This window comes from Lepisosteus platostomus, chromosome 5 (assembly GCF_059453375.1).
Source record: "Lepisosteus platostomus isolate fLepPlt1 chromosome 5, fLepPlt1.hap1, whole genome shotgun sequence".
In the NCBI taxonomy this organism is placed as follows: domain Eukaryota; kingdom Metazoa; phylum Chordata; class Actinopteri; order Semionotiformes; family Lepisosteidae; genus Lepisosteus; species Lepisosteus platostomus.
Window position 1 is genome coordinate 15,470,226 of NC_142615.1, and position 6,000 is coordinate 15,476,225.

Below are 6,000 nucleotides of genomic sequence, written 5' to 3' on the forward strand. Positions count from 1 at the left end.
CAATTTATGTGGCTTGGAAGGACACGTTTTTAAGAACTGCCCTCACGCCTACGCCAATAAACTCAAAATGAGAAAGGATGAGGCAGTGCTTGTTTCAGCCAAACCGGCCTGAAAATCCAAAGCAAATAACAAGTCAAACAAAGAACCCTTGTTGGACAAAGACTCTCAGCCTCCAGCCAGGATCAGTCCTGCTGTGGCTCCGGGGCCGGTGGAAGAGAAATCCACTACGCCCCCACAACTGCAGACTGCACCAGACAAGCACGAGGGTTTGAAAACCCCCGAGAACAGCGAGGACCCCTCCCCCACTCCTGCTCCTCAGAACGAGGGCCAGTGTGGGGCCTCCCGGTGGAGCGGGTCCAGCCAGTCCATCACGGAGGATCTGCAGCAGCTGGTGGGTGAGGGCGAAGAGGAGACTGGTGCATCGGCTGCACCCCTTTCCCCTCAGTGCTCCCAGGAGCTGGACTTGAGGAAAAGGAAAAATGACTCTGTTTTCTCCCCGAGCGAGGAGGAAGGAGAGCATGGTGATGGGGACAGCTGGAACCCCTCCACCCCTCCCTCTACCCCCTTCCCTGAAATGGACTCCGTGAACGCTATTACTGCTGCCACCCTGATGAAGGCTCATTCAGAGGATGGCTGGCAGGAAATTGGTAAGAAGAAAAAGAAAAAGAAGTAAATCAAGAGAGGTATAAAAGCTTTGAAGATAGGTGGGATAAAGGGCCTTCTGATTGGTCAGGGGACAATAACAACAGAACCTCTGGCGTGGCCATTCTTTTCAAAGGATGGGCATTCAAATTGAAAAGTATTCAGAGGGTCATAGATGGCAGGTTGCTTTGTGTGGATGTGGAATGGGGGACCGTTAACCTGCGTCTAATCAATGTGTATTGTCCTACTGACGCTGGAGGAAGGGTGGAGCTACTCAAAGCACTCTCTCCCCTATTGTTATGTAGCACAGACGTGATAGTGGGAGGGGATTTTAATTGTATCTTAGAGCACACAGATAGGCAGTCTAGCTCTCCGATAAAATTGGATTCCAGCTCACTGGCCCTGCAAAACTTAGTTCAAGACTTTAAACTCTCAGACACATATAGATGTATATATCCCACAATAGCAGGATATACATGGTCAGGGAGGAATAGCAGCTCCAGAATTGACTATTGCTTTGTCTCAGAGAGAGTGAAAGTTGTTGGGGTCACTCTTCAGCCTGTCTTCTTCTCAGATCATCAGGCTTTAGGGTGTAGAGTGGAACTCCAGGGCGGGACTGTCTTTGGCCCAGGCCTCTGGAAACTCAACACAAAGCTGCTAGAGAATGAGGGGGTAGTATCCCGCTACAAGGAGAAACTATCACAGTGGCTGTCCTTGCAGTGTCTGTACGAGTCAGTAGGAGAGTGGTGGGAGGAGGTGAAGGTGAGGACAAAGGCCTTTTTCATGGCTGAGGGAAGGAAGGCTGCTGCCAGACGGAGAAGAGTGCTAGCCAGGAAACAGAGGCAGCTGCAGCGTCTCTACACGAGACAGTGGCTTCGATGTGCTCGAGGATATCACCCTTTTAAAAAAGGATGTCCGGAGCATAGCGGAAGAAAGTAGTCGAGGAGTGCTGTTAAGAAGCAGAGTGCAGTTCTTGGAAGAAAATGAGAAGTGTACTTGCTTCTTTTTCAGGAAAGTGGTAGGCTCCAATTCTGTCATGGAAAGTGTAGTTGATGAGGAGGGAAGAGAGAGAACAGAGCCGAGTGCTATCCTCTCCTGCATCGAGGCCTTCTTGTCACGGACGTCCAAGGGGACTAACCGTGGGGAGCAGGAGGGCGGAAAAAGACCCATATGCTTAGCGGCGATACGGGAAAAAGGCCCGGGCTCATTAGTGCAAAGAGTTCAGGAATGCCGTATAGAAACCTGTGCCCTCAGGGAGCGGACGTGGGGCGCCCTGGTGCTAGGCGGGTCTCAGGACATCCGAACGTCAGTGCTGAGCGAGGACAGAGTGCAAGACCCTGAAATATTTAGCCAAGGGAAAGAGAGGGACAGGAAGGACAGCAGACCAGAAACTAGGGATAGGACATAGAAGGACCGCCCTCTGGCTGCAGAGGGCGTGACACTTCTACTCAAGACTGTACAGCTCTACAGAGGTAAAGGATGAAGAAATTCATTTTTTTACCTCAAAGCTAGAAAACGTTTTGAGTGAAGAAGATAGGGAAGTACTTGAGGGGGATTTGACAGTAGAAGAGCTGAGAGGCTATGGAGAGCTTACAGAAGGGGAAAACGCCGGGTGCTGACAGGCTCCCTAAAGGGGTGTCTGCTTTTACTACTTGCACGAATGAAGGCAAAAAAAAAGCCAATCGATGTGAACGAACGGCGCTTTACAGAGGAGTACTGCCTGACTGGATCGTTGATGAACGACAGAGGCCACTCCGACCTCTTCTCGGTTTTCTTCAATGACTTAATAAGGATCTTCTTCACATTCGCCCATGCAGGGGAAGCCAGTTACACCAAAGCAAACGCAGGAAAGTGCATTTGAAGCAGAGACCAGGAGGGACTTGTTTACACCGACAGTGGGCGGAGAATGGAACAATGCGCCCAGCCCTGTTGCTGGAGCCGATTCTTGATGAGCTCTTGGGCTCACTAAAAGGCCCCCGCTGGATGCTAATCTTTCTGTTGTTCTTGCAGGTCCTGCGCTGCTTTTGAGCCGACAGAGCTCGTCCTGGTTTGCCGGCACAGCCCAATTGCAAATGATCGGCTCCGCGTACAGAAGGAACGTGCGTTTGGTACAAGAGTGCACGAAGGCACCGTAAATACATTGGGAACAAATGACCGGTTGCTCAAGACCTCTGTGAAGTACAGGAGCGTGCAACACGAGGCTGTTTCCGCCCGGTCTCGAACCGGGGACCTCTCACGTGTTAGGCGAACGTGATAGCCGCTACACTACGGAAACCTGCAGGGACTGCTGCTGGTGTCTCGCTTGCGTTTCGGGCTGAGAAAGGGACGCGTCACTTTAGGAAGGGGGCGCTGGAGAGAGGAACAAAGGGCGCGATGAAACAAAATGCCGAAACCCGGGATCTTTAGATCTTCAGTCTAACGCTCTCCCAACTGAGCTATTTCGGCGGTGCAAAGAGCACACAGCCACCTGCTCCAGCCTTCCTGTGTTGTGGCATGAGCGCACCAAGAGTAGCGGGAGAGTGTTGCAGGAATGTCACTCAGAAGGAAAGCCACCCAGCTGCGCCCTCTGAGCTCTGTCCAGCGCATCTTCCTCGCATGGACTCCTGCCTGCGACGGGCAGGAAACAATTAGCAAGAACAGAACGACACCCCATGGGTGTCTCATGACCGCACCTTAGGTTGTGACACGTGCAGGTGTGAGGGGTTGCCGGGCTACTTTGGAGCAGAGCTTGGGCGGAGGGGGGGCGGGAAAGCAGACAAAGAGGTGACACCTCAAGGTCTGCACGATCACAGCTCTCCGCCGCCCCAGGCTTCCGCTTGATAAGCTACTGGACACACCCGCCCCTCCTCACACAGACCGTGGAAAAGCCCCCGAGTGGGAGGGCTCTCTCTTCCTCCCAGGAGCTCTTGGACACGACGCACAGACAGGGCGCGGGGAGCCGCCGCCTGCAAACACGGCTCCAGGCAGGACTCCGCTCCGCAGGAGCCGCAAAGCAGAGGAGATGGGGGCAGCTTAGCTCCTGTGCAGAGACCTGAGCTGTTGTTGCTGCGGACGCTGTCTTTTCTGCACTCGGGGTAGGAGTGAATGTTGAGATGCCCTTAGAAATGAAGCAGAGCACTTCAACGGCACGGGTGTGTGTGCGTGCACCCTGGTGATTCTGGGAGACAGATCGAACCTGGGCTAAAAGAGAGGGGGCTTAGCCCTCTTCCATTTGCTAGTTCAAAGTTGTACAACCCATTTGTATCTGCTAGGCGGCGCAGTCGTCGTGCACAAAGAACGCTTTGAAAAGCGTCTAAGGCAAGTCATTCCTAGTTGGTCGTTTGTGTTTTCCGTTCAGACGCGAAATGCTGAAATGATCTCTCGGCTCCTCGGTTGTCTTTTCTGCTCCGTAAAGGAATCACAGCACGCGTCGGCTTCCAGCATGCTGGGTCGTGACACGATGCCGGGGGTTGGAAAGAGCGATGTCTTCCTCGTTAGTATAGTGGTAAGTATCCCCGCCTGTCACGCGGGAGACCGGGGTTCGATTCCCCGACGGGGAGTAGCTTTTCTTTCACCTCCTTAGAGAAATGACTGCCTTTCACTTCTCTGTTTTCTTTCACAGCGTCGTGCACCTTTTCATTGCTCTCGCTTTCAGAGCCTCCGCACGGCACACGACTCGACATCAGGAAGCACATTGAAGTGAAAGCAGGAAGCGCTGCGACATGCACTGTGCAGATCCCGCCACACTAAGAGGTGAGTGGGTCTGTTCGATGCACAAAGAACGCTTTGAGAAGCGTCAAAGGCAAGTCATTCCGAGTTGGTCGTTTATGTTTTCCGTTCAGACGCGAAATGCTGAAATGATCTCTCGGCTCCTCGGTTGTCATTTCTGCTCCGTAAAGGAATCACAGCACGCGTCGGCTTCCAGCACGGTGGGTCGGGACACGATGCCGGGGGTCGGAGAGAGCGATGTCTTCCTCGTTAGTATAGGACCTGTCACCTGTCCCCACCTGTCACGCGGGAGACTGGGGTACATCAGGACGCGCATTGAAGTGAAAGCAGGATGCGCTGTGACATGCACTGTGCAGATCCCGCCACACTAAGAGGTGAGTGGGTCTGTTCGATTACAACGCTAGGCGAACCCCCAATCCCCTTTTGTGCCTGGCGACAAAAGATGTCTGTTTCCGCCCGGTTTCGAACCGGGGACCTTTCGCGTGTGAGGCGAACGTGATAACCACTACACTACGGAAACGGTGGTAAGACGTGCCCAGCGGCCCAGTGCTGAGCTTCACCAATGCGATTCAGCTGCTTCCAGTGCCTTTATTGGAGTGCGCTGATGGACCGTGCTCTCTCTCCAGAGACCAGCACGCCTGTCATGGACGGAGCAGGAAAGGCGGCGCCACATTCTACAGCCCTCTCCACGCAATCGACGAAATCGGGCTACTGAAGTGGAGAAAATCGCCTCTCCAGAAAGTGCAAATATCATCTTGGAGACTATAAATCCTATTGCCGAAGGTCAGCCCTGTCTACCAGAGTAACCCTCCCACAGCGATGATCAGCTCGTCTCACACGCGAGAAGTTTCGGTTGGAAACAAGCTCCCCCTCTTCTCGCACGTTTTGCACGCTCGAGTAGTTTTAATGCGGCTCTTTCGTACACGGTGCTGATCTTTTGGAAAGCAGGAGGCAAAACCGAGTCGAACCGCCTGGGTGAAAACCAGGAACCCTAACCGCTAGACTATATGGCAGCGAACAACCATGCTGTTCCCGGCATCATGCAAGCAAACTACATAAATATGAGAAAACACGCAAGAGAGTTGTCAGGACTTTTCCGAATTATGTCACACGAAGAGAGCACAGCCCTTTCCGCCCTGCCGCGTGTGTCTCGGTAACTCGCTGTGATAGTATAGTGGTCAGTACTTTGTGTTGTGGCCGCAACAACCCTGGTTCGAATCCGGGTCACGGCAGAATAGGGGCGTCTGCTTTTACTACTCGCACGAATGAAGGCAAAAAAAAGCCAATCGATGTGAACGAACGGCGCTTTACAGAGGAGTACTGCCTGACTGGATCGTTGATGAACGACAGAGGCCACTCCAACCTCTTCTCGGTTTTCTTCAATGACTTACTAAGGATCTTCTTCACATTCGCCCATGCAGGGGAAGCCAGTTACACCAAAGCAAACGCAGGAAAGTGCATTTGAAGCAGAGACCAGGAGGGACTTGTTTACACCGACAGTGGGCGGAGAATGGAACAATGCGCCCAGCCCTGTTGCTGGAGCCGATTCTTGATGAGCTCTTGGGCTCACTAAGAGGCCCCCGCTGGATGCTAATCTTTCTGTTGTTCTTGCAGGTCCTGCGCTGCTTTTGAGCCGACAGAGCTCGTCCT

At 53.0% G+C, this 6,000-nt stretch overlaps 3 non-coding genes across 3 annotated transcripts; 2 read left to right on the forward strand and 1 right to left on the reverse strand.

The window, feature by feature from the left end:
• Positions 1-4,109: 4,109 nt before the first annotated feature.
• trnad-guc (transfer RNA aspartic acid (anticodon GUC)) lies at positions 4,110-4,181 on the forward strand. The gene has a single exon. It is a non-coding gene; the product is annotated as a tRNA-Asp (tRNA).
• Positions 4,182-4,797: 616 nt separating this feature from the next.
• Positions 4,798-4,870, reverse strand: trnav-cac (transfer RNA valine (anticodon CAC)). Its single transcript has one exon. It is a non-coding gene; the product is annotated as a tRNA-Val (tRNA).
• A 640-nt stretch (positions 4,871-5,510) lies between these two features.
• Positions 5,511-5,582, forward strand: trnah-gug (transfer RNA histidin (anticodon GUG)). The gene has a single exon. It is a non-coding gene; the product is annotated as a tRNA-His (tRNA).
• Positions 5,583-6,000: the final 418 nt, after the last annotated feature.